Here is a 23615-nt window from a genome sequence, read left to right as displayed (position 1 = left end):
CCTGCGCCCGCCCAATGGGGAGCGGGCGGGCGGGCGCTGACGCGCTGGGCGCGTCACGGCGGCGCCGTGCGTCACGGGGCCCGCCCCGCCCACCTCCCCCCCCCCCGCGGCGTTGCCATGGCAGCCGCCCGCCCGCCCCTCCCGCCGATGAGCTCACGCGGTGCCGCAGCCCCGAGGGGGGGGGCGGGCTGCTCCTCGCTACAAGATGGCGGCGGCGGCGGCGGCTGCAGCGGCGGCGGCGGCGAGCGGCGCGGGGGGGCCCCCTCCGGCCCCGCGGCTGCCCCCGGCCCCGCCGCCCCCCCGGCCCCCCGGGCCCGCCCGCATCGGCTACTACGAGATCGAGCGGACCATCGGCAAGGGCAACTTCGCCGTCGTCAAGCTGGCCACCCACCTGGTGACCCGGGCCAAGGTGAGGGGGGGCGGCCGGGCCCCGTCGGCGGGGGTTTGGCCGCGGGCTGGCGGCGCCCGGGGCGGCGAGGCGGGGATGCCGCCCGGCGTGAAGGGCGCCGGCCCGCGCCGGGGGAGGAACGGCTCGGTGGGGCCTCCCGGGGCCGCCCGGCCGGGGCTCGCCGCGGGCTCCGGTCCGCAGGTGGCGGCAGGTGGGGGGCTTCGTTGCCGGGCCGGCCCCCGGGGCTCCCTCGGGGAGGGGAACGCCGCCGCGGCCGTCGCGATTCTGCCCGTTACGCCGCGCTCCGTCGTGCCGCACGCGCCGGGCTGCTGGTGGCCATAGCGAGGGCTGCTCCAGAGGGTGTCGCGGTGGAAAACGGGGATGGAAGCGGGGCCAGGGGCGGGAGCGGAGAGGCCTCGACGACCCCCCGTTTTCCCCCCGCCGCTGCCCTGCCCCGGGCTACCCCGGAGCAGCCCTGGAAGCCCCGCAGGTGGAGGCCCCTGGGCTGCCCCGTCCCCTCCTCAGTGTCAGGAGTTCCCTCCCCCTGAAGCGGTGGCACAAACCCACCCTTGCTTTGCTTTGCTGGAGCTCTGCTTTTCTGCCCGGGTAACGAAGGCAAACGAATTTCTGGAAATGGGTTTCCTGCACGCCTCCTGGCCGCTTCTCCTCCAGCCCGGGTTCCATTTGTCCGTCTTGTGTGAGCCGGTGGCTCTTTCCGTGCCTCCGAGTGCCCGCATCCAACCCGCGCTTGGGCGGCCGGGGTGGTTTTGGGGGGGGGCTCGGCCGTTGCTTCCCCCCCACCCCGATGAAGCCAATAAAAGCAGGGGTGGTAATTCAGGTGCCTCGGACTCCCGTGGCTACCACTTGCCCTCCTGTTTCCAGCCTCCTTTCCCGAGTCAAGGTCCCTTTTGAGCGGTGCAACTCTGCATTTTGCAACGTACCGAAGCAGAGACCCTCTTTGGCGTGGGTATAGCTGATATTTTTCTGCAGGACGGCAAACCGCACGCGAATTGTGCGAATTTTCCAGAATTTTGTCTGGAAATGCCGGTCAACGTTGACAGGGCCGAGGCTGGACTTGACTCTGTGGGTGATGGAAGAGGGTGCGAAGCTTGAAAGCCTCGTGCTTTGCTAAACCACGGTTTACGCTCGTTTGTGCTGCCGCGCAGTGACGGAGGGTGGTGCGTCGCCCTTGGGAAGAAGCTCGTTTGGTGGTGGTGGTGGTGGGATGGTGGATCTGGTCGTGGCCACCTAGCCTAGTGGAGCGTGGGGGTCACTGCAGCGGCAGGTTCTGCTGCCGCTGCGGGGATGCGGCCCCTCCGAACTCGGGGTGCTCCCGGGGGCCGGGGGAGTCCCCGTGCGGGAAGAACTGCCGTCGTCTGCTCGGCTCTGCTGCCGCCGGGAAGGCTGAGCTTTCTTCATTCGGAGATGAAACCTGACCTGGAAGCGTTCTCGGCTCCGAGGTCAGGTTTCCTTCCAAATCCCAGCCCGTGAAGAGGAGTGCGAGCGAATGGATTGTTTTTTGCCCGCACTCTTGTTTCAATACTTTCCCTTCGCTGGCGGGGCCCTCGCTGCCGGCTCTGGGAGGAAAGAGGGGCTACTTGTTTCGGGCTCTGGGACCCGTGAGGTTTGGGGGGAGGCATTGAAATGCCTTGGAAAGGGCCACTCTGTGTGGGAAGGCTTCTTTCAACGGCAGCCGGAGTACAAAATAATGCTTCCGAGGGGCCGTTTTCATGGCGGTGATACTTTTAATAGTTTGACCTAATGGAAGTGACTGAGAAGAAAGTGAAGCCTTGGCAAAATGGTCCCATTCAGGGATCTGAAAGAATTCTTTGATGGCCAAAGGCAGACGTAGCCCGGTGGCTGAGCGTGCTGGCAGCCCCTTCCCGAGGTGATCTCTTCCAGTAGTAGTTGCGTAGAAGAACCGGGCGGCGTTCAAATATAGCCACCAAATCCCTGCGCAAACTTGACCCCGTGTCACATTCTCTTAGAGAAAAGCTGGTTTGCTCGTCACGGCCCCTCCTCGGGAACCGCGCTCGTCGGATGTCTCCAAAGGAATTCCAGCGCCAACGTCTGCCTGAGCTTACAAACATATCGTACCCTGGCTTTTTAGGCCTTTTCAAGAAGGTGAAACGAGTAACTATGGCATCTCCTGGATTGAAAGGGGGTCTGCTGGTGAGGCGATCTGTTTTCCTCTCCTGTGGACGTTTACCAGGTCAAGCGGACTTTGACATGCCATCTGAAGATAACAGCTTGAGCGTTCCTGGCTTGCGTCCCCTTTTCCCTAAAAAAGAAAAGCGGAGAATATTTCGGTGCCTGTTCTGGGATTAAAGGGCCGGGGATTTTGGAGGCGTTTTGAAACGGAGGGCCGCGTTTGTCTGCAGACAGGAGCAGAGCGTGTGCTGTGCGCGCCCGGCTCCCGTGGTCTGGCACATCTTGCTGACACAGAACGTTGCAGTTTACATATAACTGAATTTCACAAGTTGGATGTGGGTCAGCAGCGTTGGGGACACTAACGAAAGGGAATGTTAATCATCCTAAAGGGCAGGAGGCCTGTATTCATAATTGTCTCTGCTAGAATAGAAGGGAACAGTCGACAATTTATGTATTAACCAAGCCAGCAATTTACATTCGGTCCCTGGTTATGCAAAGTTGGGACCTCGTGCTCTGGAAGAGAGCGCTATTCTGATGGCTGGGCAGGAACCGGAGCCGCTTCTCTGGCCGGGATTAATTGGGCACCTGCAGGATATCTTGCCGCATCTCTCCTCTTCTGATTCCTGCCTTCTGTCCCTCTTCCCTTTGTCTCTTCTCATGTTCCACAAGGAACCCTTCCTTGTTTCTCTTCTATAAAATCTCCCGAGTGACCGACCGAATGAATTGTTTTCCACACAATTTCCATTTATAAATCATCCGAGGCGCTTCATTAGGATTCCAGCTCTGTTCACACGCTGGGCTTGGTTTTTAACGCCACGTTTTTTCGTAGGGGTTGATGGGTGTGCGTTAACAGAGGGGGCTTCGGGAGTGCGCTGTGGAGCACTTACCGGACGTTCTGCTGCTCTTTGGATGTTGCGTTTCGGTCTTTGGGAGCCGTCGGGGGTGATGGCCCGCTGTGGCTGCTGAGAGCTCTCTGCTGCTCCTGGTCCTTCCCTTCTGCCAGCTACAGCGAGACCGGAGACCCAGCCAGACCCCGGAGCGTACCTGCCGTGGTTCAGCTGCCCCTCTGATGTCGTTGCGAGTAATACGTTACTGCAAACTCCCTTATTCTGTGAGTTCCGACTGTCACACCGCACGTATTGAGCATTTCGCTGGGAGATGAGTATGAATTTCCACCTCCGTTTCTCTCTTGGAGATAAGAATTCGCAGTCCTGGAAGAACATGGCAACCTCCCAAGCCCAGTGATCTTCCTGCTGTGCTGTCTTTACTTCTTCCAGGCTGGCTGTCCAGTTTTTTTTTTTTGAGTTCCTGAGCGTTTTAAATAATAAGCGAGGTAATGGGCGAAGCCAGGAGCTCGCTCGCCTGGTTGCGTGTAACGGCATCCTGTTCAAGGGGCTATGTGGGGTTGTTTTACTGGAGAGGCACCCAAACCCCCGATGCTTTACTCCGTGGCAGAACAGAGCCCTCCTCCTACCATCACAGGCAGGACTGGAGAAAGGCTAGAATTAAGCTATTTTTTTCTAGGTTTTTAAGGAGCTGAGCATTTTCTGGAGAACAGGGGGGGTATCTCTGCTTTCGCTTGGAGAGGACGTTCCCTTCCGTGGGAGAACCGCCTAGTTTCTACGGTCTGTCTTTGGGTGAGTTGGAGACATCAGCAGAACCGAGTTTGCGCTGGAATTCTCTGAGGTGGGCACCGTGGCACTGAAAACCAGGCTGAAAATCCAGCTGGTGGACTTTGTGGATGATTAGGCTTTGCTGCTCGGGAAGGAATTGGACCCAGTTTGGCACCCTTGGGTTGCCCGACACAGGAGGCTCAGGAAGCCCTGACGACTCGTCTGTATTTCTCTCTCTCCACAAATACAAAGCGCTCTCAGCCTGGTGGGTGGCAAAGTCTTGGTGGCTGCACTGTCCTGCTCTTCCCCACCTGCGAGGTGCGGCACGAGGGATGGGATGACCGTGGATTGGGATCATCTCCGAGTAGGCTGCGTGCTGGTGTGCTGTGATTCATCCTCCTCACCTCAAACGGGAGGTGTTCGATGCTGGTGCTGCGCGTTTCGTAGTGAGCTATGCGAGGGCCTCGCACAGTCGCCTTTTTAAAATAATTTTCCTTTTCTTTTTTTGGTGTTTGGTGCTTCACCTGTCCTGCTTCTTGGCTGGAAGAGAGACTGCTAGGGGCAGGGTCGCTAATTCCTCAGGTGTCTGTTGTGCTGCTGCTCACGTGGCCTGTGTTCTCCTCATCCGTGTGCTGCACAGGAGTTGTGTTTTAGTCCTCGTTTGGCAGGGAAATTTAGCAAAAGCCTAAAAGCTAGAAATGGACTTTGGCTGAGCGTAGTTGCCACGGTGGGGATAAGAAGGAATATTTCTTAAACCTCACAGAGGCATCAACCGCAGGCCGAAGTAGTGCCATTCTGTGTTTCAGTATAACGTTTTTCTGGCTGTAGCAAACGCCTTACGATTACCGAGAGATTAATGCAAGGGTGTGCTGAAGGTTGAGACCGGGCTGCCTCTCGGCGAGTCTGACATAGAACCGGGGCCGGGAGAGGCAGCTGATGGTGGGGACAGAGGGAATGAGCGGGCTGGAGGCACCTGACCTGCCTCGAGCCTTTTCAGGCAAGGGGAGTAGTCTAAAAGAGCCAAGAGAATTAGTGTGTACTTCTCAGCTGTGTGGCTATTAGCTTAATTGGGGAGTGAGGCGGGTGCATCTTTTGTGCCTCTTCATCCTGGGTGGCTCCCACCTCCTGCCCCGTGTCCCTCCCAAAGGTTTGCCGTGCTGGAGCTTTGGGAATGCTGCGGCAGGACACGAGGTGAAGCCGTGGGAGCAAAGCAAACGCCAGCAATCGGGGTGGTGGTATCTTTGGGCCAGTGCAGAAATTACCCCTGGGAGGAAAAGTAGCTGCTGCGACAGGAGTGGGAAGGGGAATGGCTGAGACACAAAAAGGGATCGGCGTCTCTTTTCTTGGTAAGTGCCTTGCAAAGGTTCTGTGAATGCCGTGGAGCCCTCATTAGGGTTTCTAGAGCCCGTATTCTCGTTTGTGTTTGAAGGAGGAATGGCGTTAGGTGGAAATAAGGAAATAGCAGTGTGTTGCTGGGAGACTGGGCTCCTTGGGTATTAGATATTTTCGCAGGGAAGCAGCAGCCAAACTCCTTTCTCCCCACGTACTCTCCGGGTCGTGTATCGGCCTTGTGCAATTGCCATAGAAATCTGCTGGCCCCAGCAGCTCGCCCCTTCTTGCTCTTCTCAAGACGATTGCATAAGGACTGTATGTGGTTTTTTTTTTCCCCGTGAAAGCAAAGCTTTAGGAAGTGGCTCCAGTGTTGCCAGCAGAGTAGAAGAGCACTACGCTCTGCACTGGAAGTTCTCGCTGGCTGAAGAGATCCTCCTGTGAATTGTGACTTCCCCGCTGTCGCCAGCAAGGTGCTGCCTTCACCCAAACGTACACCAGCAAGGGTTAAACTGACCCAGGGGTCTCCCTGTGGAGCTTGCCTGGGTTTAAGTAGAGCAATTTGGAAATTCTCTAGTTAAGCCATCGTACCCGTGATGTCAGAGAGGGCCCTTCTGCTGATCCCCGTCCAGGGGTTTAATATGCTGCATTAACACTTAAATGAAGAAACCACTGAAAGCTGATTCATTATTAGTCATTATATCTCTTTTTGTAGTAACTCTGACCCTAAGTCTCTATAGTTGAGGCTAAACCTCATCCTCTCTGTTAAATGGCCATCAAAGGGGTTCCATAAAAAGGGAATTACGTGGCTTCAGCCAAGTTTCAAAGTAGTCGAATCATGCTAACCCACACAAACAAACTCCCACACCCAGTGGAGCTGACACGTTGTGCTCAAAAATAGCAGAGCCTTTGCCTGCGTGTGTGGGGGGAGCCGGGCTCTGCTCCGCTCCGCTCCTCGGGGTGTTCGGGGGACGGGCTGGAGATCCCGGGGCAGCCCCGGTGCTGGCCGCCGAGCTGGATCTCACTGGGAGCCCATCAGCTGCTGGGACACCTTGCTGGACGTCATCCTGAAGCGTGTAATTCTCATTCGGCGCGTGTCCTGATGACGCTGAAATGTTGCTGTTACTTTTGGTTATCCCAACCGCTGCATCCGGCACTGGGGACAATTACCTGTCTGGGTAGCTGGGATTTGGGTACGGGGTTCTCATACCATTGAAGAACTGTAGAGAAGAGCTGGTCCTTGCGCGGTCCAGCTCCCTTGGAAGGACTCCAGCGTCCCTCCCAGGGAGGCGCAGGACTTCACTGTGGGGAAACAGGCTGAAGGCTGTAGTTCGTGGCCGTGGTAGCTTTGATGGTGGACATAACTCGGCTGTCTATCGTGCAGGTGGTGGGAGTGCGGATACTCTTCCGGAAAGCCTTTTGGTCATTTAAGGTCGGAAGTGAAATTGAAGTGAAATTGAGGGTATAAACACAAGCCTTGGTTTCGTGCCCCCTCGCTGGAGCGCGTGTGCTCGCACTCGGCCTCGTGCAGAGCGGCTGCTGTGTTTGTGACGCCTGTTGGAGGCGAAGGCTTCGCTGGGAAAACCTCTCCCGGGAGTTGGGAGCTGGAGTTCCCCAAATCTGTTTGAAGGAGCCCATGGGCAGGCACCAGGGGGGAATAAAGCGGGGATCAGAATCACAGAATCGCCTAGGTTGGAAGGGACCCTTAAGATCATCTAGTCCAACCTTAAACAAACAAACAAAAAAAACCCACAAAAAAATCCCCCAAAACAAACAAACAAAAAGTCACCACCAACACTAAACCATATTCCTGAGCACCATGTCAACTCGTCTTTTGAATATCTCCAGGGATGGTGCCTCAACCACTTCCCTGGGCAGCCCATTCCAATGCTTGATAACCCTTTCAGTGAAGGAATTTTTCCCAATATCCAACGCGAACCTCCCCAGGCGCAACTTGAGGCCATTTCCTCTTGTCCCATTGCCTGTGACTTGGGAGAAGAGACCGACCCCCGCCTCTCTACACCCTCCTTTCGGGAGTTGTAGAGGGAGATGAGGTCTCCCCTCAGCCTCCTCTTCTCTAGACACACAGACAAAGTGCTCTTCTGGTACAGTGGAAGGTGCAGTGGGATGTTTCACCTGGCTTTGGATATGGATGCCTGGGGTCGTCCATGGGAGAAGGAGGCTTGGCTGGAGGGGGGGGGACTCAGGGCAGCCTAAAACCAGCCGGCTGAGCCCCGGGGCGAAACGGCCCCTGGGTTTCCAGTGAGCGGAATGGGAGCCTGGCGTGACCAGCGGAGTCCTGCCTGGGCCATCTCCACGGGGCCTGCTCGCAGCAGCAGTCTCTGTGCATCGGGTTACTGTCTGGATTTGCAGATGGATGAAGGGACTGGCCTAAACTTTGGTGTTGCGTAAAGCGGAGGGCGACTGCATTACTGACAGTCCGATTTACTGCTTCCATTACAGCTCAGTATCTGCTCGGTGTTTGCTGCTGTCGTGTATGGTTTGGCAACTGGAAGCTCTGCCTTCCAACTTCTCAAAGTATCTGATGCAGTTATAGCACATTAATTATCGAGTTTTGAAGATCGTTTAGAAGAAAAGCAGTCTCTGTAGGGTATCGGCGTGCGACAGCGGGCCCGGAGCTGGAGGCTAGAGTGGTTTGACAGAGAGCCAGGCACAGGACGACTGTCAGAGCTCCATTAGGAGAACGCACGCCTTGGTGCTACTGGGAATAAAAGAGAATGTGGGGCTGCGGCAGCAGATTAAAGTATTTCAATTAAAGTCTGGATTTGGAGGCTGCGTGCGTCTGCTGCCTTTCAGCAAACAGATGGATGCTTCGTGTCTCCTTCCAGTAACTTTTAAAATATGGTTAGTCCTGTTGGAAGTAGTTTTGAACGAGACGGAGCCGAGGCTGAGAAAGTGCACGTGGCCTTCTGCAACAGGAGGGAAGACAAATTTTTTTTAAGGTTTTTCCTTACCTAAGCAAGTTTCTCTGGGTTTGTGGTGGCTCTTTGGCTGACTTGGACTTTCGGCTGTGCCGCTGCCTGGGTCACCTCTTCCCCTGCAGAGAATGTCACGTGCAGAAATCCGTGTGTGACACAACAGCGAGGGGCGTGTGAAGGAACCATCACCATCGCGCTGGGGGCACGGGGTGCGTTTTTAAGGCTCAGGGATCTCCTGTTGTTTAGCCTGAAAGGTTTCTGCCGTTTCACCTGCGTTCAGGCGGTTCCAGGTGTGTTTCTGGTCCCTTTTCGGGGACAGCGTCTTTCGAGCCCTAAGGCTTCTTGCTGACGGGCAAAGGCAGCCGAATTGAAGCTGATGAGGCTTCACCTAAAAACTAATTGTAGCGTTTCACAACATCCGAGGCTTTTTAACGGAAGGACTAAGTTGACAAGCTGCACGTAATTGCGTGTGGAGTCTGATCAGATAACACGCCGAATTGCGGCGGTGATTTGAAGGCAGTTCCCATCTGCGGGAGGGAAGGACACCGTCTCTCCAGGTATGTGCTCTTAAAGGCTCACGGGAGCCTGGAGTGATGCGCGGGTTATCCTTCCTAGGGCAGTGTGTCTGTCCAAGGGGAAGTAGGTACGGCTCTTTAGATCTTCTGGGATATGGGCTGTGGAAGCGAAGAAACCAGGTGGAAAAATGCCTTTCATCGTCTGTGTGTGTAATTCTTACAGAGATGTTTGTCCCTGCTTTCCTCTAGCAATGCCACTTCTATCTGTGTGTTTGTTCGCTTCTCCCCAGGAAGGGTTTTATGCTTTATGCCTTTGCCTTGAGGCCTGGGATTGCTGCTGCCTCGTAGGTGAAACAAGTTTAGTTTAGTCGCCAGCTAAAACTTACGGAGCCACGCTACAGATCTGTTGGCAGTCTAAATCTTGGAATGTCTGCTCGGTTGGCTTGTGCGCTCCCACGACAGAGAGGCACTGATCTCTAACCTTCTCCCAGGTTTCCTTTGCACTGAAATAATTAGCGCTACGGAAAAATGTTTGCCTTTTGGCCAGTTACCGTAACAGCATGACCATGTTTCTGTGCTTCCTAAGCTTTAGTTTAAGCTCGGCAGCAGCGGCAGCAACCAAAGATGAAAAGTATTAGTCTCTGTACTTAGTCCTTCCTCTCTAGATGCGCTTGTAGGAAATCCTTGGGCTGTAATCTCGCAAGTGCCTCTGTCAGGGTTATCAGCGGGGCTGGAGTGCGGCTGAGGGACCGGGCTCCTGGCAGTGTGTGCCACGTCTCCAGCCGAGGCTCCCGAATCGCTGCCCGTGCAGCTCCCCGTGCCCCACGAGCTTCTTCTGGCCTCTCCCTGCCCAGGAACACGGGAAGGACAACGTGCCGCTTGATTTATGGTGAGTTTTCTCGTTACCAGGTGGCCAGAAGACAATGGTGTCCTTTTGCGGGAAGCTCCTATTGTATCTGGTATCTTCTGCGGCCCCGAGGCTGGTAACAGCAGTTTTTGAGGTCGTAGGGCTTCCCCCCGGTAAGACTGATGCTTCTAGAGCTTAGCTTGGACTACTGTTTTTTTACGCATGCAAACATACCATTAAAGAAGTAGAATCGTTACCCAGCAGCCATTAAGGAGTATGGCCTTAGCTGTACAAAGCCCATCTATGTTCTTGCGTCTCAAGCGTTTTGAGACAGTGGGACGGTTGTCAGTTATACAGCAACTGTTTGTTTTCAAGCACAATCTCACTGGAAACCAATAAAAATCATTCTGATTCAGCCCGTGTACAAGGATTTTAATATTTGGCTGCTGTAGAGGTTGTTTTTCACCTGAGCTGCTTTGGGAAGTGGAAGATAGAAAGGAAAAGTCCTTTTTTTTTTTTTCTTTTTTTTTTTGCTGGTTAGTTCAGCTGGTTTATATTATTAGAAACCAAACACCAAGTTGGTGGAGGAGAAGGAAATCCCGGCAGCTGCCTCCCCGCGCTCCCGGGTGCGTGGGTGGTGTGTGCCCACTGCCCTGGCAGAGCTGGGGGCCGTGCGTTTCCCACAGCAGCCGAGGTGCGCGGGGAAACCTGTGCTGAGTCAGAACAAAAGACTCGTATTTTTTCAGCCAAGTTGAGACGCCCATTACACAGTAAAAAGATAAGTGAGGACTGACTCTAGGTATTTTCCCACTCGGCAGGCGCTGCTGCAGTTTCTGAGTCACTTGCTAGACCATGTGGGCCTTAATCTCCACTTTCCGTTGTTTGTGTGCGCGCTGCTGGTCCCAGTTTGGTACCGCAGAGCAAACTGGATCGTTGTGTTCGCTTACCATTGGCACGGTTGGGTATGAAGTTAGTTCCTTCGTGTGGGCTCGGAGGAAAACGCGGTGGTTGAGGAATTGCAGTGTGGGATTTGAGACCGTACCACCTTTTTTTTTTTTTTTTTTAAGACAAGGATGGGATGCAGCCTCTAATTAGGAGGTGATTAAATTGTCTACTTCCTTTTGATAGATTTTCAGCGACCTGGCAAACCCGTGTGTGGTCCCCAGCTGGCGAGTTTCCTGCAGAAACACACCCTTTATTCCATCTTTTTTGCTGGCAGTGCTCGCTCTCGTGTGCTCTGCTCCGAATCCCACCACAGCAAGACAATCACTTCTGAAAAAAAGTGTTTCAGAAGATGCTCTTCCACAGGCTCTGCCAGCACGTCGGGTTCGTACCAAGTACTGTCTTTGGGAAAACTTCAGCTGAGAATCTTAGAGCTGCTTGAAAACGTACGGAAATCAGTCGTCGTTCGTGTGCAACTACTGTTTGTTTTTTCTCAGGCCACGAGGTTAGTGGGTGACTCTTGCAAGAGGTTGTAGAAACACAAGGGATTTACTGGCTGCTCCAGTGTCTCCGGGAGGATGGGGAAGCAGCCGGTGGCACGTCTTTCTGAGACGTGCTGTGGGAAATGGCAGGCCTACAATTCCTGTTTGGTTTGAGGATGTCGACACGCTTCGCTCTGCGAGCAGAATTGCGCGTTCTGTGTTGCAGATCAAGGTTTACAAAAAGCCTGCGTTGTTTTAGCCGTCGGAGCTCTTGTGTCAAGCGCGGGAGGGGAAGGCGATGCGGGAGCTGGGTGACAGCAGGGACTTGGCGCTCCAGGTTGGGCTGGCAGGTTGTCCCAAGATCGGGATTATCAGTCGTTGCAATCGAAATCAGGACGGGCATGCCTGTTTTCCTTCTAGAGCAGCGTTTTTGGATGATGATCATATCCCTTGAGCTTTTGTAGGGCTTAACTCAAGAGCGGATGGGTTTAGGGTGAGAGAGAAACTCTCCAAAAGCCCATCAAATCTTGCATGTCGTGAGGAAACACGAACGGAGTGCCTAAGCCATCCTCGTAGCCAGGAGAGATTTTATGTCACGGAGGTGTAACTGAACTTGCCTTGAAAAATGCTGTTTGTTGGCGGAGTGACCAGGCGAGGACAGCACGTGGCCGGCTCCGTTCCCCGTCTGCGTGGGGGCGGTGGGGTTCCTCCTCGCCGTACTGCGAAGCGGGGAGGCGCAAAGCATCGGCGCTTCGTAGTGCGGCAGGAAATTAGTGGGAAAACCAAATGTGTCAGAGCTTTCACCATGGCAACAAAGCCCAGCTCACAGCGCAGCGAGACAAAAGCAGGTCAGGCCTGTGCCGAGCGAGGTGGGAGCCTTCTGGAGGCGGCTCCCAAACCTGCCCCTGATTCCCGGGCGAGAAAAGCCGCCGTCGGCGTAAAGGGCTGGTGAGGGCACAGCGAACGCCAGGATTTGGCGTTGGGTGAGCTCTGCCCAACTTCCTTCTCCTTGTTTCAGCAAAGCCTCTGACTTGCTTTTTAAAGGCTGCAGTGGATGGGAATGTTTTACAAACTCCAAACAGTCATTGGGATTGTTTACCTTTCCTTGATAATTGTTTGTAAATAACCGAGAGGGTTGTAAGGCTACCTTGAACGGCAGGGCCCTATTTAGTTGCCTAATTCCCGAGCTCTTTCGCTTGGCTTTGTAAACAGTCCGTGGGCTGCACCAGCACCAAATCACACTCCGATGGCAGTTCGTTTCTTTGTCTCCTCGTTCCGTGCGTTCCAGCGTCTTCGGCTCTTCGGTGAGGTCAGCAAGAGAAGGGTTGGGCAGCACCGACGTCCGCGGTGACACACAGTCTCTGCTTTTGTCCCCCCGACGGCGTCTCTGAACCCAACTTCTCCCCGCGTGGTTTGGCCGTCCCTGGCCAGGTCCCGCACCTTGGTGGCAGAAATGCTGTGCACCGCCCTTGGCGTGGGCTCCGAGCTGCTGCTGCTCCCAGGGTTGTTTTCCTCCTCATTGAGCGGGATATTAAAAGGTTTCTGGTTTACAGTTACAGGCGCTGCTCCGGCCGGAGGAGCATCGAAATGGATACGGCAATTACTGCCGGGCTGGTCATGGGTTGTGACTCTCACATGCTTGGTGAGACAGAAGCGGAGGTGGCTGGAGGGGTGCCACCAGCCAGGCGAGCAGGGTGGCCAAGGGACAGCATCCGAGGTGCCGGGCAGGGGGTCCTGCACCCCACGTCACGGGTCCTGCACCCCACGTCAAGGGCCCTTCGCGGGCAAACAAACCCAACTGCAGTTGGGATGTCAATTTTGCAGAGCACAAATATTAATAGGGGGAAAAAAAGCAACCTTAGAAGTGCTACGAGAGCAAGAATATTTTATAGAATTTGCTTATTCCTGTCGCCTTCTCTTTGGATTTGTCCTCAAGGCAAGAACTGCAGGTGAAGTAGGGGTTTCCTCTGTGTAGCGCTGCGTTTTACCCGACTGCTTTACATTTGCTACTTTTTAGTCTCGTAACATTAGAATTGACTTAACTGTGTCATTGTAGATACCAGTCTTTCCCCCCCAAAAAATACATATTAATAAATAATGTGCCTGAACTGGATGGAAAGCTGCTCTTTGGGTGCTGGCCGTGGAGTGCCACCGCATGCTGTGCCGGGGGCAGCTGGGCTGTCCTGCCACATCCCATCGCGACCTGCAGCGGTGACCAGGTCTGGGCATCCCAGTCCTCCCCGGGAAACGTGCTTCCCGGTGGATTTGCATCCTAAGCCCTAAGTCAGCAGTTTGGGGCTGTGTGCGGTTGGGTGCCCTGGCTTGTCGGAGTGAGTCATCGTTCAAATAGTCACCGGAGCGAACGTGCTTGTCCAAACAGGAGGAGCTCTGCGGAGGCACCCGGGCAGGCTATTTTAAAGCAAGTTACGTCTCTCTGAGGTCAACGACGAAACACTTTTTGTTTTACCACATGTAGGGCTCCAAAGTCGAAAACCCGATGCATTAGTCGGTGCGATAAGGCCGCCTTTCTTGCTGCCCAGAACAAAGCTTGCTTCCTGTCCTCCCGGTTCAGATCCTATCGACTTGGAGGGAAAAGTGATTTGGGCCGAGCGGATGCGTTTTCCTCGCTGTGTCCCAGAACAAAGGCTGCTCTGCAGCGCGGCTCCCGGGGAGCCTCCTCCGTGGTGCAGGTGGAAACCTCCGCTGTGCATCCGAGTTCTTAGAGAGTGGGGAAATCCAGTGCCTCGGATGCTCCAGTTGGTTAGTAGAATAGAAAGATCAACTCTCAATTAAAATGATGAGTAAGATTGCTTTTTAATTTTTGCCAGGCTTTTTTTTTCTTTTCCCCCTCTCCTCCTGTTAAATGTGTTTCAAGATTCTGAGCAGCAATTCCAGTCTTCTCTCTGTTTTTGTCCTTTGGTTTTGCCCAGGACAGGGTGCGAGCGGCTCTGCGGGAATGGCGTGTGTTGGTAGGAGGCTTCTCTGGACCGAGCTGTGTCTTCAGCCGGGAGTTTTCGGACTCTCTCACAAACCTGCGCTACTAATCCCTGGCTTGAGCGAGAGCCGTTTACGATGTGTGACTCCAGTGAGTCACCCGATGCGAAGTCAGAGGCAGCTGTCAGCCTCACCGACCTGCACGTGTCCCACCCCCCTGTGCAAACCAGCGATACCGGTAAAAAATACACCGGGCTGAGGTTGTCCCAAGAAAGGGCACCTCCGTCAGGTGCCTGGCTGGGGCTCCGGTGGACGAGCTGTCTCTGTCACACAAGGAGCCATCACACCTCTGTGGGAAAAGCACCATCATCTCAGCCATGGTCTGCCTCCTGCCACGGTCTTACCCTGTCGTCTTTTATGGGATTCCTCCCCAAAACGCCCTCCTGTTTTGGGCTGCAGAGGAACTGAGTGACGACCACTGCATGTTTTGGGTCTCTTGCTGTTGTTTCTGTGTTGAGTGGGTAAAGCTGTAACGAGCTGCCTGTCCTCTGGCTCCTCCGCTGAGCCTAAGGCATCGCGGTGACACTGTTTTGGCTTTGGGTGATGTTTTTCTTTGTGATGGGTTCATCTGGCCTTGGGCTTCCTGCCTTTGTGTCTGGCTATCGGGGCGTTCGCCTTGGTGCTGGGAGGGCAACCGTGGTGTTAGGGCAGGTCAGGCACGGGGCTGAGGGACCTTCTCGGGTGAGTCTAGAGCAGCTCCGGAAACTCATGGTCAAGTGGGCTGCAGCCCCGTCACCGGTCACACACCGCTGGCATGGCGACGTCTAGGTGCCTTGGCCAAGGAGGTGACCTGGCTGGTGGACCATCCTACAGCTGGTGAGAGGCTGGGAAGAGAATCCTGCCCCACTCTCATCCCAAGGGGCAAGTGAATTCCTGCTGGTGAGGCCCGGCTGCTCTGGCCCTGGCGGCAGAGCTCCTGGAGGTGTTGGTGGCCAACTGGCCCTCGGCACCGTCAGGTCCAGATGCTCGTGGCCCGTGAGCAAGGGCTTGTGCCACCTCAAAGTCGGAGGAACTGCGTCTGGAGGCAGGATGGGCCACTGTTAAAACCACCCCTCTGCAACGCAGAATCCATCTCGGGTGACGTTCCCCTTTGAATTTGTGGCGTGACCTCTCCTGTTGTGACACTGAGCTCACGTTGTGGTGATCCTTCCCTGGAGTTAATTTGCCTCGTTGTTGGCAAATTGTGAGCCAAACGAGTACACGGTTTAGAGCAACAGCTTCCTAGCGACGATGCTTCGGAGTGGCTGTTCGTAAAGCGAGGGATTTCCAGCTTTGTTTTTCTCCTCTCTCCAGTGCATGGTAAACTCTTGGAGCTGAATTTCTCCTTTTCCGACTGCTGGATAATAGTTGCTGGATCCTGTTGCTGTTGGTTCAAACCCACGGGCTGAAGGGAGGGCTGAGCTCTGTGTATTTTAGATGTTTCCAAACCTATATGCAGTGGAAGTCCTCTGAACCCTTGGGCTTGGCTCTGCGTGTGATACTGGCGATAGCGAGCAGTTGTGGGCACGGAGAGACTCTGCTTGTGTTCCGGCTGGACGAGACGCTTGGGTGATACGGGGAGAAGGGGAGGAAAGGAGTGAAAATGAGCGTATCTGCTGTTTGGGCTGCGCGGGGTGGAATGCAGACTGTCCGGCGTGAGGAACACCGAACCCCCATCCCATGTGCTCGGGCCCCTGTCTCGGTCTCCTAGCTCAGGTGCTGCCAGAGCGTTGCAGGAAGCTTTTTGGGGAATGAAGGACGTTGGGATCCCTTTAGCTCCTATCAAGCTGACGTGCACAAAGCACCTTTTCATAGCGCTGCCGGCTCTGCCCGGGTGAGTGACGGCGAGGGCCTCTCCTTGCACGCTTGGGCTTCATTTCAAAGTATTCCGTGCTCGTGCACACCTATGAGAATGTTTCAAAAAAAAATTAAAAAATCCCTAAGCCTCTTCTGGTGATGTTGCTGTCATTACTCTGCTAGTAGTTTTCAGGAGTTAGGGTTTAAGTAGTTCCCCAATTCTGTCCTCTCCTGCAACGTGTCTCGGAACACCCCTGGAATTAATGCCAAACGCGGCAGTTGGGAGGCAGGTTGAGTGACGCCTTCGGCAACCGGCTCAAGATCAGCAGGAGCAGATACAAGATACTCGGTTGCTGTTGGAGCTGATAGTGCCAGAGAAATATTTAGCACATAGGTGACACTTCTAATCTTTAAAGCGCTTCATAAACATTGGCTAATCCCACAGCGCGGTTCTTGGTTGGCAACCTATCTGTCTTCCCTGGAGAGAACAAATGGCTGGAGGACTACGTGAAGTTGCAGCACGAGGCTGTGATAGAGCTTGAATTTCAATTTGATGTTTTTGGTTTTTTTTTAAAGTATAATTCAAGCTACTGGATCCACTGCTGCTGTAACCTCAAGCACGTGAACTGCACGCGCTTGGACCTAGAGCGGGGATTCCCTGTCTTCGTTCAGGGAACACCGGGGCGAGCTGTGCAGCCGGGCGAGGGAGGGTCAGGGTAGTTATTTTTAATTCTGGGGCACACTTGCCCTCCGCTTTGTTAGCTCTTCCTCTGCTGAGAGCCCCCGTCTCGCCTCTGGGGCCTTGCCGGCTGCAAGGATGGCGTTTGCTTCCCTGCCACTTCTGGACAGCACATCTTTCCCCTTCACGCTGCAGGCCCGTCAGCGCAGGCTGCCGATTAACGCGGCACAAACGAGATGCAGGAAGAGTTCGTTAATAGAGACCATGGCAGTAAAGGTGTGGGAGCAGCGGCCGTGCCCCAGGAATTGCAAGATCAGCCTAACTTTTCCGGTTTTCTGGAGTTTCTGAGGTGCGAGAAGATGAGGAAAAGCAAACTGCTGAAGGCAGCTCAGCCCCAGAAATGTGAGGGGAAAGGCAGTAGCTGTAACACGTGGATCCGTGCCCTCGCTGCCGGCTGACGGAGTGGAAGAAATCTGGAGCGGTGCGGAACGTCGTAGGCTCTCATGATGTTGGCGTGAGCACGAACAACCAACAAGATAACGTCAGGCGTCAGCAGTTTGTTTTCTAGGAGGCGGTTAGCTGCCAGCTTTTGAGTAACTCCCCAGAAGAAGGTGCCTAATGTGAGAGTGAACTCGTTCGTTGGCAGGGACACAAGTCAGCCTTTGATTCCCTGCCGCCGTGATGGATGCTTTCTGGGGCCTCTGGAGTCACACTGCCCACGTGTCCCCTCCGTCTCGGCCTCGGAAGGTTTCTGCTTGTCTGGGGCTGCGTGTGTGACCACGGGACACAGTGAGAGTCTCAGCCCGACGTTTCCTTTTATAAGAATTGCAGCTGAAGTTCCTGTAAGCTCTCGCTCGCTCTGCAGCCGTGATCCGTGGCCTTATGAATTCACGTCAGGAATTTCATCTTTGGGCAGGCTGCCCTGTGCACCTGTGATGCACTTTAGATCCACATTTGATAAAAAGTAAATTAGAAGTCAGAAGTCTAATTAGAAGTCATTGGGGAAATATTCCGAAACCACTACGGTAGTTTGGGAAAACTCGTCCTTCGTTTCTCCTGTCTGTGGAACACATTTTCTCCAGTGAATCGTTACTGGACGCAGTAAGAAGGGGATGGGTCGGTGGCTGAGATGACAGGAGGCTTCTTTTTACGCAGGTACCTACGTTTGGTGTTAAGGTACGGTAGTAAAAATGCGAAAACCTGGATTAAACCTCCAAAACATACATATTTAGGGGCTTAAAGCTCACCTTCCTCCCAACGCTGCTTCTTTTCCATCTTCCTTGGAAAGAGCCAAGATTCCTGTGTGGTGTCGAACTTGCTTCTCTTTCAAAGGAGTTGAATGACGAGGGTTCCGTTGTGCGGAGGTTTGGGGTCAGGAATGTGTGTTGGAAGGGGAGACAAATTTGAGTGTGCTTGGAGCGAGATAAGCTCCCTGTAGCAGTCTGACTTCTGAAGGTTCTGAATTTTTGCATACGGGTGGAAGGTGTAGGTGAGGAGAGCTCTGGGGCAGCGCTCTCAAAGCTGCTCAGTGTTCAGCTCTGGGAACCGGTGTTAATTTCTGTCCTGGAAATGGAATTCCGCAAGCTCTTGGGTGAAACCGGTGGTTTCTGCTAACAGGCCGCCTCGCTGTACCCCTGCCTTCTCTCCCATGCTCCGGGGGAGCTGCGCTGTTTGACGAAGGTGTTAATGGGTGACTCGCTGGTGATCCCTGCACGGTGGCCATGCTCCATCCCATACGGGCTGTGCGGTGGCCACAAGGGAGATGATTTGCTGGGAAGGCGCTTACTGCAGTGATAAGTGTTTTATAAAGGCAGCGGCCCAGAGCGACCGGTGTCCGAGCTGACGAGCCTCGTGCTTTTTTCTCGGATTCTCCCAAGAACCTGCTGTGGTCTGGGAGAAGATGTGCTGGTGTAGCTGCTGGGTCTGAGGAGCCGGCAGGGCTGGCCGGGAAAAAAGGCTCAGTTAGTGAGTGACAGTGGCAGTAGGGGACAGCAGGGACCCTGCACAGAGATGGTCTGGGCACCTCCTGTTCTTCTCCTGATCCCGCCTCGATATCAGGGCACACGGAGTTGCTATTGATCTGCCCTTTTCCTGACTTATTTTCAGTCAGGCTTCTTTGGTCTCTAATGTCTTAAATTTTCCGTGGGTAGGGGAGCCGTAGGCTTGAAGACTTTGAGAGGGAAAACCACTTCTTTTTTGTAAGCTCCTAAATCTCCCGGCTTTCTGCTGTATTCATCTTGTCGACTTTATCTTCATTTCCTCCCTTTTAAAGTAGACAGCAGGAAACGCGCTGAAGGAATAGCTCATCCTGATAGAATGAATCAATCCGGTGGCCAGCTCGGCTGATAGTTCCGTTAGGGCAGTAGCCATGGGGAAATCTGCTTGGCGGTGGCTTTGAGCGCCGACAGCGCGGTTAACTCCGTTAACTTTTAACAGTCAGGATTAGTGGCTTTCTCCAAAGCGAACGGAGACCTGAGGAGTTCTAAATTTTGTCAGCCACCGAAACGGTCCCAGAGCTCGTAAAGCTGTTGTGTCGTTGCCTCCTTTTTGGTGCTCGGGGTTCACTGTGCCTGCATTCACACAGTAACCGGTGAAACCTCCCGCTGTGCTCTTGGCACTGGGGGAAATGGGGAAAAAAGGAGCGGATTTCTTTGACTTCCAGATTTCTAGAGAGCAAAGTCGGTACTTCAGAAGTTATTTGAAACTCTGAAGATTAGAGGCTTGCCTTAAAAATGGAGAAAAAGCCGACCTTTTGCCGAGTGATCTGCAGGACGTGTGGAGGACGGGGGCGTCGGACAGCAGGAACGCGAGCAGTGCCTGTGTGCTCGCTGGACACAGGTCCCGGTTCACGTTGAGATGCTTGTATTGGAGAGAGATTTAACTGGTGGCGCTGGGCGGATGAGTTTCATCTTGCTCCAAATATTTTGGCTTAAGTCTTAAAACTTCATACATAAGACAGCGCTTCTCAGTGTGCCTCTTTTTTTCTCTTGTTTGTTTATTTAAAAGCTGGTTTTTAAGGGTTTCCTCTCCGTTCTCAAGTCTCCTTAGGCAAAATGCTGTTGCGAGGAGAAGAACTGAATGGCTTACGCTCTTAAGCCCTTGTCTTGGGCATCCCGCTCTCGTGGGAAGAGCGGATCTATATGCGGGGCAGATGCATGTGCTTTTGGAGAGGCTTCCACCTCGGAGCTGCGTGGGGTTCATTAGCTGCACCCGAGGTGCCCCCGCGGTGAGAGAAAGGGAGGTGGGAAATGGCATTTACTGCGATACCAGAGATGAGCCGTCCCCTCGAGCCCTGTGGCAACCGTGACTCCGGCTCCTGAGAGCGCCCCGGTGGCTACGCTAAAGGCTAATAAGGGAGGGGATGCTCTCCCTCTCATGTTGAAACTGGGGTACTGTGTAGGAAGGAACGTAAGATTTGTATCATCAAAGAGGGAAAGCAAGAGGGAACATGATTTTGGAGCCTGGTGATGAGGGAACTCCCCTGGGAGGGGATAGGCCTCGGTTTCCATCTGTGCTCCAGGGACTGTTTATGTATTTTGTGTTGAGAATTGCTGGATGAAGCACATCCCGAGCTGTGTCTCGCTGAGGCCAGTGGGTCTGAGGAGTAATGGGAGGGTGTGCTGGGACGGCTCACAGCGTTTCACCACCGCTGCGGCTGCTGCACTTGACTCGGCTCTTTAGACTATGGCTTTTAGGACAGGGACCTCGGTTATTTACAGGTGGCAGCTGAATTAATACATCTCCACTGCAAACATTAACCAGCCCCGGGGCTTCTACAGCCCTCTGCGAGGGAAGTACCGCGTGTCTGACCTCCTTCAGGCAGCCCAAGGTTTAAAGATAACGTAGTGTGTCAGACAACTTTTACCAGAAGACGAGGTGGTTGTCAGGAGCTACGAGCTGACGAAGGACCAGTTTTGTTTAGATCTCATGATTAAGAACCTTCCTTTCACTTCTGACTTACTACTCGGGTATCTAAACTGCTTAATGAGAGAGTAATATGAATAACTCGCAAGGTAGGGAGCACGGTTTCCAGTAAAGCAAAAAACCACAAGGAGTTTATCAGAATGTCGGGGGGCGGGAGGGGAAGGATCCTGCTATGTATTTATTAGTAAAGAAACCGAAAAGGAGAGGCACAGCTCAGAAGACAGAATATCTTTGAGTTTCTTCAGGCATGGGTTGGTGAAAGGTGGACGAAGGTAAGGCAGTTGGTCGCTCAGTAAGGTGTAGAGAGCTAACTGCTCGCTTGCTATCAGGAGTGGAAGCTGCAAGGGCGTTGTTGCATAAAACAAGCCTGGTCCTGTAGCATTTTGTTCAGATAAGAGATACAAAGAGCACTCAGCTGTAACCTGCAGTCAGTTAAAAGCGCTGGGTACCTTAATGAACCGTTTCTGTGGGGCTGCCTGGTCAGCCCGTTCAGCTGGTGGGGCTGGCGAAGGCAAAGACAGATGCGTTGCCCTGATGGCAGCAGGATCTGTCACAGTAAAGGGACGTGTCTATGGGCTTGTGGCCCAAGAGTGGTGTTTCTGAAATGTTGGAATCGAGGGTGCCGCAGACTTTCTTGTGCAGAACCATCAGTCCCTGGTGCTGGCTGCTCGCCGGGCTGGTCGGTCCTTGCTTTTCCCAGCAAGACCTCTCCCGCTGGAGACCCTCATCTCGGGCAGATGTTCTGTAGCGGGGCAGGAGCTGGCAGCGCCAGCTTTGGCTGGACCACCAGCAGGCTGTTGGACAGGCAAGTTGTTTTGATTAGGTGCTTCATCTTCACCTCTGGAGGGATGAATGTTTTACCAGCAGTCACCCACGGAGAAGACTATAGGCTCCTGCAAAAGAGGAAGGTCTGAGCTTTTTATAACCAGATCTATTGGCTGAAAGAGTTTTCAGAAGCAAATTTTATGACTGAGCTAGAGGCTAATTACAGCGACATGTCTGCTGGCGTTCGGTAATGAATCAGAACGTCTTTGGATCCATCCATATGCTTTCTTCCTTGCATTACTCTTCCAACGGACCCGAATGCGATGAGGAGGGGGCTTGGGAGGGTGCGTGGCACGGGATTGATTCCAGCTGAGTTCCTGTTGGGATGCACTCGCTGCCTGGCCTCGGCACAGCCTGCAGGATGGAGATCTCGGGCTGTGTGAGGAAGAGGTCTGCTCGTGTGCTGTTGCCTTTTAGATCCTAACGTGTCATGGCAGCATCAAATCAAGGTGGAATAGGTAACTCAGAAACTCACTGGGTAACCCCTGGTGAAGAATGGGCCCTGTGTAGGATTGCTGTGGCGCTTAATCCTTGTAAAATAATTTCCTCGAACAGCCCCTGCAAACCCTGTAGCTGTATGTCTGCAGTTCTCGAGCTTTAGAAGCCTGGAAAAACGTGTGCAATGTAGAATTCCTGCTATTTTCAACCAAGACTTGCATTGTTTTCTTTTTTCCTCCTTAGGTAAATAGCTGCAGCGCTTTAACAAACCCTCTGTCAGCTCTTAGAGACAGGGAATTTCTTGTAATGCTCACAAAAGTGTGCTATTCCCACCATTAAATGGATGTCTGGGTACGGCGAGAGTGGGGTAGAGGAGAAAACCTGCCTCGGCATCATCCTCTTCAAGGCTCAGTGACCGGGGGGGGCCGTACTGCACAAAGACTCCTTGGATTCCCGGGGTTTAGGACCTGCGTGAGGCTTTTTATGACTCTTACCCGGTTGTTTTGTACCGCAGCTGCTAAGTTATTGATGCTGTTCATCCTCCTTTCTCCGCACCTCTGCAGTGAGGTACAGCTGAAGCGGAGATGAGTAATGCTTTTTAAAGAAGTGTTACTCTAACCTTTTCTCCTGGATGCATAGATTGAACATTTTAATCTCTAGATTTTCCATTGCACTGGGATGACTGTACATTCCTATCCAATGATTCATTCGATTAACATAACTTTTCTACGAACCAAAATATCTCTTCAGGCCCTGCGAGCGAAGGGGATGGCAAGCAGGAGCCCAGATGCAACGTTGAGGGCTCCGTTTGATGTTTTCCACGGCCCAGCGCTGGGTACAAACAGGTTGGAGTGTGAGACTGTCCTCTTCCTCCCCCTACCCAGTGCTCTCGGTTCCCTCACATTCCATTTCAGTGACGTCGGGGAGCTTTTTTCTTTCTTTTTCCCCAGAGGGACTAAGCAGAACTGTTTACCCTCAACGAGCCAGCTCCCCTCGGACAGCCGAAGGCAAGGCTTCGGGAGTACGTGGGATGGACCTGAGCGGGGGGGGGAAGGAGAGGAGAGGGTGGCCAGGGGGGCTCAGTGAAGCAGTGATGTTTGATCCTCACCTTCTGAGGTGCCGCTCGTTCTGCTTCGGCAGCTCCACGGGCCGTGCCGAGCACAGGGACAGGTTCTGCGTTTGGCTGTGGGACTGTGCTCGGGACTCTGGCGCTGCTTGTGCCCATTTGTGGTCGAGTACCGTTTAGTGCAGCCTGGGTTCGTCCCTGGATGCTGTCCTTCGGGCAGCGCTCTCGCTTGCAAAATGCACTGCCCGGAAACCAGGCACGTTCTGGACTCGCAGGCACAGTCTTAGAGCTGCCAGCGCCGGTGCGGCGGGGGTACGACCGCGAGAGGTGACGCTGTCCTGGGAGGTTTGCTGCCGGGTAATTCCAGGCTGGTCCTCGAGTCTCGCTAACGTGGTGGGGTGGTTTTTTTCCTGGTTGTTGTGAAACCGCGCTTGACGTTCACCGTATCTCCTTAGAGCTGCTTGTCTGTCTTGCTCCTTAGCAGCCGGCTCCTCTCCTCGCGGAGCACCGTGCTGCCCACCCTCCGGTTTGCGGTGGGTTCAGGTGCTCCCATTGCCCCTTGCCATCCTGACCGGTGCACTGGTAAGATGTGGTCCAGGGACAGTAAGCTGGAAAATCATTTCATCTGGGCCCCGTTTAGCTATTCTGTGCCCGTGGGTAGTTTTGAAGTTCCAGGCTGTAGCAGGAGCTGCGTCTGCAGTGCCGAG

At 53.9% G+C, this 23615-nt stretch overlaps 1 protein-coding gene across 3 annotated transcripts in view; it reads left to right on the top strand.

Annotated features, from left to right (window-relative positions):
- The first annotated feature begins 316 nt into the window (after positions 1-316).
- SIK3 (SIK family kinase 3) overlaps positions 317-23615 on the top strand; it is an 81035-nt gene continuing 57736 nt past the window's right edge. For all 3 annotated transcript variants that reach the window (XM_074162370.1, XM_074162369.1, XM_074162366.1), the window contains exon 1: positions 317-409. The gene's annotated coding sequence lies outside the window, so the exon portion shown is untranslated. The remainder of the gene's footprint in view (positions 410-23615) is intronic.

Source organism: Numenius arquata, chromosome 22 (genome assembly GCF_964106895.1).
Source record: "Numenius arquata chromosome 22, bNumArq3.hap1.1, whole genome shotgun sequence".
Taxonomy (NCBI): domain Eukaryota; kingdom Metazoa; phylum Chordata; class Aves; order Charadriiformes; family Scolopacidae; genus Numenius; species Numenius arquata.
The sequence above is the reverse complement of the archived record's forward strand: the minus strand, read 5'-3'. Positions and strand labels throughout refer to the sequence as shown.